This window comes from Anabrus simplex, chromosome 2 (genome assembly GCF_040414725.1).
Source record: "Anabrus simplex isolate iqAnaSimp1 chromosome 2, ASM4041472v1, whole genome shotgun sequence".
Taxonomy (NCBI): Eukaryota; Metazoa; Arthropoda; class Insecta; order Orthoptera; family Tettigoniidae; genus Anabrus; species Anabrus simplex.
In genome coordinates this window covers 207688147-207700857 of record NC_090266.1, presented here as the reverse complement: position 1 = coordinate 207700857, position 12711 = coordinate 207688147, and the positions used below count along the sequence as shown (strand labels likewise).

General features: G+C 36.2%; 1 protein-coding gene across 4 annotated transcripts in view; it reads left to right on the top strand.

The window, feature by feature from the left end:
* LOC136864009 (structural maintenance of chromosomes protein 1A) overlaps positions 1-10660 on the top strand; it is a 679773-nt gene extending 669113 nt beyond the window's left edge. For all 4 annotated transcript variants that reach the window (XR_010859243.2, XR_010859244.2, XR_010859242.2 and 1 more), the window contains one exon: positions 10067-10660. The gene's annotated coding sequence lies outside the window, so the exon portion shown is untranslated. The remainder of the gene's footprint in view (positions 1-10066) is intronic.
* Positions 10661-12711: the final 2051 nt, after the last annotated feature.

The window sequence follows — 12711 nt, the reverse complement described above, 5'->3', positions numbered from 1 at the left end:
TAGGAGTACCCGATGCGTCAGAAAATCTCAATCCACTACACTGGCGGCGGAAAAATCTATCTGACTTGGAGGCAAATTTTTCGTCCAAGTCAGAGGAGAAACCCTTCTTCTCTGCTAATTTGGAATAAAATGAATGCAGAATTTAATAAAAGTGAAGAAAATTAAACTTTTCATAAGAAACGCCTCTTTTCAGGATTGAATTATGAGTTATTTAGTGAATTGTGCTGCTTTCATTTGGAATAGGCCTAAATTGTAATTCTAGACCAGGTCATACTACTACTAAGGGAGCCTTAAGAGTGCATACTGCTGCTCATTCAAAACAGTGCGTCAGAGTAAGGATCGAATAGCTGGAATACTATGATGAACCAGTGTTCTCAGAAAATGTATGAACCAGAGGAATGGTGTGCTAAAGAAGAAAGTTATCTAACTCCCCAGCTGTTTCCCGCCAGTATTCAGTCATTCAAATCTAAGAATTTCATTTTTTGTCCATATTGAACTGAGAACGTAAGATAGGTAACTTAAAGGGTCCACCTTTTCAATACAAATACATGTTATAATGTTTATTTACAACATATTTTTACTTGGAACTAGTTTCAATGCTATTTAGCATCATCTTCAGCCAAAATGTGAGAAATAGGCATAGGCACATATATGCAGACATCTACATTACACAAAATGTTACATCATTGTGATTAAATAAGAGTAAAAGAGACATGAATAGTGAATTATTCCCGATCATCGAAAGAACTTACTAGCTAACAATCAACTAAGTAAACTTGAAGTTCAAGACTTCATAACTCTCTTAAGATTACTGATTAGCAATAATTATTTCACATTTGATAAAGTTATTTACAAACAAGATGGTTTGGCAGTGGGTTCACCTGCCTCAGGAATTTTAGGAGAGATCTACCTTGATTTCTTAGAGCATACCGCCATCGACAATAACATTAAATTTGCCAGTATCCAATTATGGGCTAGGTATGTGGATGACACATTTATAATCGTAGATGAACGCTCTATAGACGCGCCATCCACCCTCAAAAATCTTAACATCGATCACGACTCAAACGGCCACTACTATAAGAAATGACTCACTACATCCTCGAACACATAAAGCGGCTACATATAATAGCTTAGTAGATCGAGCATTCAGGATTCTGATGTCCAGAAAAAACTTAAATGAAGAACTGAACACCATTCGCTCTATAGCAAATTTTAACAGATATAATGAAGCCTTTATTGAAAGAATAATAAATAAATTCAAATACCGCCCAAAAACAACCTTAATAAAAGACAATACTAGCACTGCCATGTTTTCAACATTTACCTTTAATAAATTTACAACGTCACTAACATTTTTAAAAAACGCAACGTAAAAATAGCCTTTCGTAATAACAATAGAAGCACAGAGATCCTGCATAACTCTACATCAGTAAATAAAAGTAGTCCTTTTTCAAAATCAGGTGTATATAGGTTTTCTTGCCAAGACTGCAATAGCTCTTACCTAGGTCAAACAGGTCGCAGTTTTAAAATCAGATATGCAGAACATGTCAGTGCTATAAAGCACAACCGTCTTTCTGCGATCGGCCTACATATGAAAGAATTTAAGCACAACTTTACTGAAATAGATCAAGATCTTGAGGTATTAGAAGTTCTAGACGTCACTGAAAACTGCTATATTCATTTAGATCAATATTTCAATCCAAACCTAAACTTAAATGATATCTCCGAGAAACCAAAGATCCTGTTCGACTTTCTCATTGCATTTTTCAAAAATATTAACATTCCGAATAACAGATCTGTCTTTCACATTATGCATAATAATTTCTCACGCCACGCACTTTCACCGCATCACCCTCCCTAATTCCCCCTCCTTCCATTCCTCACACATCCCCTACCGCTCCTCCTCCTTCCATCTCCCCTCTTACCCCAACAATAGCTGTTCCCCTGACCTAAGCTGTCCACCGCGCTCAGTTCCTCTTCATCTCGCGCCATAGCTTTACCGCCTCATGTCCCGCATTGAACTGCGAACATTATAAAAACTGTCTCCACCTTACACGTTATGTTGCAACAATAGATCACAGATAATAGCACAGTCACAGCTCTCAGAAGAACGTTTTACATAATTCGAAGTTTGTATTCTTGTCAAATGAAAATGTTTACTACACCCTCAACAAGTGACATTTAATGAAAAATCACTACAAATGTGAATCTTTAACTGCCAAGTTCATCTCGTACTTGGGTTTTGAAATGTTATATGCATTTTTAAAAGTTTAAGCATCTACAAATCTTTAACTGCCAAGTTCATCTCGAGCTTACACAAAGTTCAAATGTGTTACATGTATTTCAAAATATTGCGTTTATCAAGTTCAAAGTCGTGCTTGTACAATTTTATTTCACCCTTCGCAGCTGGTTTTGAATTGACGCTTAGTGGAAAAGTGACTACAAATTTGAATCCTTAACTGCTAAGTTCATCTCAATCCAAAATTTTTTTAAAATGCTATGTGCATTTTTGAGAAAATTGTGTTTATTGAACCCTAACTTGTGTTTTGTGTTTATCGAGTCCAAACTCGTGCTTGTACAATTTCATTTCGCCCTTCGCAGCTGGTTTTGAATTGATGCTTAGTGAAAAAGTGACTACAAATTTGAATCCTTAACTGCCAAGTTCATCTCAATCCTAAAATTTTTTAAAATGTTATGTCTATTTTTGAGAAGATTGTGTTTATTGAACCTTATGTTTAATACTACACTTGTGGCAGGCGACATTCAATGGAAGAGTGTCTGAAAAATTTGAATCTTCAGTGCCAAGTTCATCTCGAACTTCTGCGTGGTTTTGTTGTGTTGTATGTTTTGGAAGGACTGTGTTTTTGATTCGTAACTCATGTTTGTAAAGTTTTTGATTCACCCTTCATGGACCATTTTGATGACTGACGATTTCTGACCTTGTAATTCACTATTCATGTCTCTTTTACTCTTATTTAATCATAATGATGTAACATTTTGTGTAATGTACATGTCTGCATATATGCACCTATGCCTATTTCTCACATTTTGGCTGAAGATGATGCTAAATAGCGTTGAAACTAGTTCCAAGTAAAAATATGTTGTAAATAAATATTATAACATGTATTTGTATTGAAAAGGTTGACTCTTTAAGTAACCTATCTTAAGTATTTAGTCAGGCTGTTATACCAAGTCCGACTCCAGAGTGGTCTTGGTTATACTCGGTATGCAGCAATAATCCCATCTATCGGAGTTGAGTGGCAGCATAAGGAGCAAAGAACATCACAACAAACAATGGTCAATGTAATCTTATTCTTGATCAATGTTATGCACTTTCGATATTGTAGACCTTCACATTTAGTTTTCTTTCGACTCTGAAATACTACTCTTATCATAGTCGGTATGATAAAACTGAATGAAACATAAATGATCGGAAATTATATTCCCTATATATTTTGTTATATGGTACTTTTCGATAGGACCAATAACATAGGCATTTAAATATTAAATTTTAGGCGCCTTCCCCTAAACTACAATTTCATCCAGGGTGAATAAAATTGTTTATAGCGTAGACTGTAATTTCTTATTCCCCGCCTCTATATACCGATTTTCATTAAATTCTGTTAACCTATTTTCTTGTGGCTCGGCGTTGATATGGACTTAGCAACAAACATACAAATTCATGAATGTCTGTGTTATCATAGCCAGTACGGTAAAAATGCATGACATAAATGATCGGAAATTTAATTCTACACCTTCAATTATGCAGTATTTATCGATAGGACCACTAATAACATAAATATTCGAGAATTACATTTTAGGCTTTCCCCTAAACTACCATTTCACTCATCGTCAATAAAACTGTTTATAGCCTAGATTGTAGTGGCTCATCCCCTGACTTTACCTACCGATTTTCATTAAATTATCTTCAGCCATTTTCTCGTGATGCGTGTACATACAGACAGAGAGACAGACAGACAGACAGACAGACAGAAATTACGGAAAAGTAAAAAGTGCATTTCCTTGTTACTATGGACATGACCGGTACAGAAATGCCATTATTTTCAAATTCTGAGCAATGTACAGACAAAACACTTATTTTATATATATAGATTTTCTTTCTCTGCTATTCTTTTCTTGGTTTCTTTGGTATGTTGAATTTTAACAATTCAGGTACAAAAGTCCATAAGATGGGATAACAATTTAGAAAGTTAATTAATAACTTTGAGCTTGAAGCTCCCTAATTATACATTCTCCATGAGCACTGTAGCTCCTTTCAACAAACTGTCAAGGAGACGGATCTCCCAGTTTCTTTTACACCAGTAGTAGGAACATAGTATTCACATGTACACTGAGATACCTTTGCTCCACCAATTTATCTAGGAGAGTACTCTCCAAACTTTACACCTTTCCAGCCTTCCAAAGGCACCATTCATTGTTTACATTAATATCTCTACATTAGTAGAAAGAGCATCCATGCTCTATAAAATTTAACTTCCAGGCCTTTCAAAGGCGCAACCTACATTTTACAAATTCGAGCAATATTCACTGTCTAGTATGCTCAACTGTATTAACATGTAAAAGGAATGAAATTGAATTTCACATGGGCATTGAATACCCATTCTACCGGGCCTCTGTGAAAAACAATAGGTTAAAGTAACTGGCCCAAAAAATCAAAATGGTGTGGAGGCGGACAATTGTGCTCCTTGAAATTAGCAATGAAAGGCTTAAAACCCTATTTGAGCTTATGGGCCGAAGTAACAAAGGCTACTCTTATGCTACTGAGGTGACTAGATTGAGAAAATATATAAGTTACAAAGGTTGCAAATAGAAAACGGTTACAAAGTCATAGTCACCTCAAAATCAAGTTCAAAGGGAACACAAAAGGCTAGCGCACTCCCTATTCCCTGATTATGTTTAAGTTCCTTTGGTATTTTTTAGATTTACATTAGAAGTTTGAAATTTAGAAATTTAGAAATTTATATTTTTAGAAAATTGAAGTTGCATTATTAAAGATTGGAAGCCTTCCCCTCGAACTAGCTGTCAAAAAACTATCACTTAGTTAAACCAGAACTGCCATTACCTTGAGCTGATGGACTACTCGATGATGGACGAGGCACACCGCCTCCTTTATAAACACACACACTAGACTGGAGCGATGAAATAAAGCCACCTCATCGAAAATGTGCCAGCTTTTATACCCGAGAGGAATGTTCCATAAAACTCTGAGCTAAGGCCCGACCCACCCCCCAATTCTAATAGGTTGATCAAATAAATACCAGAAACGTTCAATTGGAGGAAAAATCAATATACAAAATTTTCTATTGGCCAACATCTGAAGTTGGCGGGAAGAGACAAAAGTGTAGTAAACTTTAACACATCAAAAACAAAGAATAATCAATTCAGTGTAGTAAACCTTAAAAGAAAAAAATACTTTAGAATTTTAATAGTTCCTCTTCACATCAGAGGGCATAATGTAAGTTTTTAGTAGAGACATCTACAGAGAAAAGTCCAAACTTCTTGTATTAGTTGTTGCAAGTTTTAGATTTAAGATAGCATTCTTCAAGGCGCTTCGTTTGAATGAACGGGGCGGGTGTACCTACCAGTACAATTATTATTATTATTATTATTATTATTATTATTATTATTATTATTATTATTATTATTATTATGACTTGTGAGGTGTGGCTATGAAGTTGTTTACATCTATTATTATTATTATTATTATTATTATTATTATTATTATTATTATTATTATTATTATTTACGTAGTTATGTACGGACTTTATTTTGTATAAATCATTATCGTATTATTTGTGAGGTTATGTCATGAAAAATCTACTGTATGTATATTAATATGAGTTTATTCAATGTAAGAACACATAGTATGTAATTTATTATTACCTGTAAATATGATGTATAAATCCAGCGTAATGTTGTGCAACACATGGTAATAGTCCAGAACAACGCATCTTGTTGCTGGAATTTTGTAGAAAATTCCTCTCATTGTAAATAGGCTGTTGGAGACTCTCGAAATTACGAGAAAACATGTGTCATATTCTTCTAGAAGCCTGGCATACCGGACGAGTTGGCCGTGCAGTTAGCGGCGCGCAGCTTTGAGCTCTCATCCGGGAGATAGTGGGTTCGAACCCCACTGTTGGTAGCCCTGAAAATGGTTTTCTATGGTTTCCCATTTTCACACCAGGCAAATGTTGGGGCTTTACCTTAATTAAGGCCACGGCCGCTTCCTTCCCATTCCTAGGCCTTTCCTGTCCCATCGTCGCCATAAGACCTATCTGTGTTGGTGCGACGTAAAGCAAAATAGCAAAAAAAAAAAAAAAAAAGCAAGCCTGGCCTGGCAATGTATATAAAGAGGCAGTCTTGGGAGTTGAGTTAAGTTGTTTTAACGAGACTTCTAGTGGAAGTCGTTAGTCAGGTATGTTGTGATTTCGTTGTGTTGGTAGTTGGTTGACATGCAAGTGTTGCAATCTTCTTCTTCTTCTTTACAGTGTTTCGTTCAAGAGTGCAGTTATCAGTGTGTATGGATGTATAAAATTTGTAAATATAACTGTACACAATTGACAGCATTTTGTGTGTGCGTCGTTGCAGTTACAACAGTATAGTAGAGGGATTCATGAATATCATTGAAAATAAAGGAATGGATTTTGTGTGGGCAAAACAAAAAGACGCAGCATAGAAATAACTTTCTTGCGACTTCAGTGAAGCCATTTGCTGATCTTTTATAAATCCATCACTGCACACATGCACAGGCATGCACAAACCAGTTTGTCAGAATTAATGATTACTAATAGACCAGTCATAAATAAACCAACAATAAATTCTAATTTTAATTTACCTTAACTGTATCCGTTGTGGGGTTCATCAATGTGGCAGTCCTTTTCATCGATGGCTGTGGTGACAACATGAATAATGACTGTTTCTTCCTTGTCGGTAAAGGCTGCATAATTATCCTTTTACTTTCCCATTGTCTTCCTCGCAAATTTACATCAGTATTGTTAATCAATACGCTCCGAATAGCTCCTTAAAACATCACAAAGACTCGCACTTGGGGTCATATTGCACTTTCCCATTTTTAGTTTTAATTTCTCCCACACCATTTATTTCGGATTGAAGATGCAGCAATATGGGAGAAGTCTTGGCACTTCATGTCCAGCGTCCTCAGTTAATTTTTCAACTGCATACTCTTTACTAATGATGGCTTCTTATGTGTTCCCGCAAAATTAACTTAATTGGCACTGGATCTGGTACAGCAGTATTGAACTGTTTCATGAATGCCACAATTTCTTATTGGTTGATCTGTTAGGGATTTTAACCAGTTGCATAGAATGATAACTTGCATTTTCGAGAATAATTGCATATATTTTTACCATTAAGAAGATTTTTTAAAAGGTAATTTTGAAACCAGTTCTCAAACATTACAGCATTCATTACATTATGGCAATTGGCTTTAGTATCTGCAATCTTTTTTTTGCAGTGAGATAAAGGCTGTTTTGTCACCCAACCTTCATTTTCACTGGCATGGAGTATCAATATTTGCTTTCCTCATGGTACTGGCGTATGTAGTGCACAAGCGCAAATTCCATCACCCCATGCTTTCTTCACAATATCAGAGATGTTAAGCTAAATTTTGTCTGGGTACACTACTCCATAACCCCGGGCTCTTAAAAATTTATTCTGTGAAGATACCTGTACTTCCATGCAGCAATTCTAGCAGATTCCATTACTACATGTCTTTTATCGAGAGTGTGGATGCAAAATCCTTATAATGCCCCTTAAAGTTGTTTTCTCATGCAGGAAGTTTTCACTATTTTTCAAATGTCTGAGCAGCTCACGAGTAGTTGGTTTGGTGGTTGCTTTTTTTTTTAATAAAAAAATCTTAAATCTCATGTCTAATCAAAATGCAATAAAAGTCATCTATTCTTCCAAATTCAGCTTTCTTTTCTTTTGCATCACTGGACCCTTCTGAGTTATTTTGCAGTAGGCTTCTTAATCTTACTATTCTTGCAGTCTCCTTTAAGTAGCCATGAAGGTTAAGTACAAGTGTCTAGGATTGTTTGTTGAGGGTTCTTGTGAAGTTTGATGATCCAGCATTGTTACTAGTGCTCAGTAAATTTTTCCTCTCCCATGACACTAGCATTATCTTTGCACACTGGATTGTTCATCAGTGGAGCGGGAACAGGTTGCTGTCTTCCCAAGTTTTCCACATGTTCTCTATGGGCTATGCAAAGTAAACTAACTGAATAACTAACTCACTAATTTTAAATAACTAATAGATACATCACCTTCACTTGTATCACAAAAACAAATATATAAGTAGCACTAGCACTGTCTCACAAATGGTATTCAGCTTGAGAAGAAGTTGCACACTAATAATTTTTCGTAAATGACAAAAATGTAACAACAGCTGACCACGTTAGTAAACCTTTCAGAGAGAATTGAGAATTTGGATAGTGTCAAGAAGTATTAATGTCTTTAATAAAGGACTAAAGTTCAGAGTAGTTTTTATTTCGTAGCAAATGGAAAGGTTAAGGCTGAAGTCACTTTATCTGGGAAGATATTCATTACTTTCCAAGACTTACATATGCAAGACAGAGATTTGACCAACTTATTTCTCGTATGTGTACTGCCAAACAGTATGTCCAAAATTTGACATTTGAAAAAATTTGGTGTAAGATATATCATTCTTTTATCATCAAAAAATATATAGACAAGTCTGACTCTTATCTTTCTAGGTACTGTCGTAGTGTATGCAGTAATATCATTGAACTCATAATCATTTGTTTTCTCATGAAACCTTTCAACAATTTTAAATTGATGTAGTTGCTAATTTCAAATTTTTGCCATAGAAGTCATCATCATCATATTCTAAAGGCTAAGCCTTGTCACTGCAGCCACAGTTGTCTATCTTGAGCCAGTCTTTTCAACTCAGCGTAGGTCTTGCACTTCATCCTCAGAAGCAGGTTCTTGAAGTAAGACACTCTGGGTCGTCCTCTTCCTCTTTTTCCAGCAATTTTTCCTTCAGTGATATTACAAAGGAACTCCTCATGCCGCAGAATGTGACCAATAAATTTTATTTTCCGTTTTTCAATTTCGGTTATTAGACTCCGTTCTTCTCTTATCTCTCTGAGGACTTCGGTATTGCTCTTCATTTCCGTCCAACTTATCCTCTGCATTCTTCTCCAGATCCACATTTCAACTGCCTCTAGTTTTTTTTCTTTTCTTGCATTCCTAATGTCCAGCTTTTGCAACCATACAGAAGCATGCTCCATACAAAGGTTTTTGCAAAGGCCTTCTGAGTTTGAATATCTATATGTTTGGTGGCCAGCAGATGCTTTTTATCTTGGAATGCTCTCTTTGCCATGGCTATCCTCTTCGTGACTTCTGATATGCTCCGATTATCACTCGTGATCAGGGTTCCTAGGTAGGAAAACTGTTTCACTTGTTCTATTTTATCAGGGCCAATTTTTAAGTGTGTTACAGGTGTTTTCTTGTCTTTACATATTGTCATGGTTTTTGTTTTCCTTGTATTAATTTTGAGGTTCCATTTGCTTAAAGTTTCTGCTAATATGTTGATCATTCTCTGCATACTTTTACCTGTTTCTGCTAGGAGTTTTAAAATATAGAATGTAGCTAGTTGTTAAATATTATAAGCATTGGTCAACCGGAGCTTGTTTTAAAAATTACCTTAATAAACAAAGGCATTAGATGCATACCTATGGATTCAAGAATTGATCATCCACTAAATGTAGTCTCCCAGTTATTTGGTATAGCCTTATGAATGTATAGTTTGAGACATTCAGTACGAATTCATTCACCAACTAATGTTTGAAAATGTATTGTTATAAAATACATAGATTGTGCGATGGATGTAATCCTAACTTTTCCATTCACTCTGTATTTTGTGCTCAGAAGTGTACCTGTTATCCATATACTTGAATTATTCATAGTAATTAGCCTTTGAAATGTAGAATTAAACATTTGTATGTTTTCAAAATTGTAAAACCATTAATTTTGGCTAATAATTTGCTTAATTTCTTTATAGATTCCAGTCTTCTAGTCGAAAAAAACAATGGAACTTCGCCAACTCTCAGTCAAAGAATCTTCCATATATTGGATCGGTACCAGAAGCAGTTCTAATCACTCTAGGTCAGATGTCGGCAGAGTCTTATCCTATATAATGACAAGTGCAATGGGGGGGAATAACTGAGTGGAAATTGTATAGGTGGGTTTAGCTGGTCCACACAATCATTGACCTGACCAGTTAATACCTGCCATAAGGATTATATATTATTATATAGTGAGAAGTTGGTGGATGAAGAATTATTTTCGTGTGAGTAACTTAAAGACACATTTTGCAAGTACTAATTTGCCAACATCTGCTCTGGGTAGATTGTACTTGTATCACATGTGGTTAAGACAGTGATATCATCATGGTGGATAGCTGAAGTGGTTTTACATTGCACTGTTCGTCAAGTTATCAGTGGCTGTGTCAGTTAATTTATGTTTGTACAGTTGAGATACTTAATCAGAAGGGACCAAAATGGGAAGTAATGTTGCAATCCATTGTTATAGTCTATCAACACTTGATGTCATGAAGTGTTATATTATAAAGTATAATAAAGTTCCACAGAACATGTTGTGCATAATGTTTGTCATCCATCACCTTATCTTGAAATTCTTTAAATGTTTTCCTGAAACCTAGGCCACAGTGACATTTTACCCTTAAGCATTGAGGTAATATTAAAAAAAAAAAATTCTAAATATCCTGTTATAGTTGTGAAGAATACAGTGGAACCTCAATATCTCGAATCACCTCGGGAGCCAAATTTTATTTCCAGTTATCGAAAGTTTGGGATATAGAAAATACCATTTTTGAGCATGCACAGAACGTTATTGAATCATACATATCTACGGGCTTATACTGAATACGAGGACGGTTTGAAAAGTTCTCGGAATCACCGCTAGATGTCAGTGCTAGAGCAATGAGGTTCCCGCGCAATAATCACACATCCTTTGTGAGTGAACACGTGGCGCGTCAGTGCTCTAGCTGCAGGAGTGTGGTAGTGACGACTCTTTGTTGTTGTTCTCGCGTAGTGATTTTTTGACAATAGAAAAAACTGAGATTCGAGCAGTGATTAAATACTTTGTAAAGAAAGGAATGAAAGCAAAGGAAATTCATGCCGACTTTCAGAACACACTGGGGGACTCTGATCCTTCATTTTCAACTGTTGCCAAGTGAACCAGCGAGTTGAATTTGGTCGGGAGAGCTTGGATTATGATCCACGTAGTGGACGGCCAAGAAGTGTTACGACCCCAGAATTTATCGCAAAAGTGCATAAAATGGTCATGAAGGATCGTCGACTGAAAGTGCGGGAGATTGCTGAAGCTGTAGGGATGTCTTCTGAATGGGTATATTGTATTTTAACCGAAGAATTGTGTATGAAAAAATTATCCGCAAGATGGGTGCCGCAGCTCTTGACATTTGACAATAAACGCACCAGATTGGAAATGTCCGAACAAAGTCTGGCCCATTTTCAGTGCAACCAACAAGATTTTTTGTGACGGTTTTTGACTACAGAAGAAACTGGGTCCACTACTATACCCCAGAGACAAAACAGCTGTCAAAGCAGTGGAAACATGCTGATTCACCACCACCAAAGAATGCAAAGGCCTTGCGTTCGGCCGGAAAGGTCATGGCCTCAGTTTTCTGGGATGCAAAAGGCATTCTGCTGATAGATTATCTTCCTACTGGCCAAACAATTACGTGGCAATTCTATGCAAACCTCCTAGACCAACTACAGGAAAAGATACGCGAAACAAGGCCTGGTTTGGCAAGGAAAAAGGTCATCTTTCATCAGGACAATGCTACGCTGCACACAAGTGTTATTGCCATGGCAAAACTTCATGAACTGTGGTACGAATTGTTGCCACATCCACCTAATTCACCTGATTTGGCACCATCAGACTTTCATCTATTCCCCAAGCTGAAAATTTTTCTCGGTGGATGGAGATTTTCTACAAGGGAAGAACTGACAGCCGAATTGAAGAGGTATTTTGCAGGCCTGGAGGAATCTCATTTTCGAGATGGGATCAAGGCATTGGAACATCGCTGGACCAAATGCATTAGTCTAGAGGGAGACTATGTTGAAAAATAAAAGCAGTTCCACCGAGGTAAGATACTTAATTCTAGTACATTTCGAGAACTTTTCAAACCACCTACGTACATTGTTTTTCACAGTGTTTAAAAATTTACTAACAAGCTCTATTTAATGGCATCACTTTAATTATAACCCTTATTATAGTAATTTATTAGAAGCAGACCCAGCCAACAGCTGGAAACTGCAGATGATGGTGATGATGATTATAGTAATTTATTAGAAGACAGAATTCAGTACATACAGTAGTGAAACAAGAAACATACCTCCGCTTCCTTTGGAAAAAAGTCCGTTACTCTCTTCTGTTTTATACTGTTAACCTTCTTTTCTTCCACATTCTTTTCAACAACATTTTTTGTTGTGAAAAACACTGTCATTTACTTTTGACTGACTCTGTATATAGGATCGAAGAATAGCCACTGCACTTAACGCCTGGTCTGCTGACAGTTCAGGAGAAGGCAGCTCCAACTATTTTGGCTGGAAATCATCATCATCATCTTCTTCTTCTTCTTCTCTTCCTCCTTCATCATCT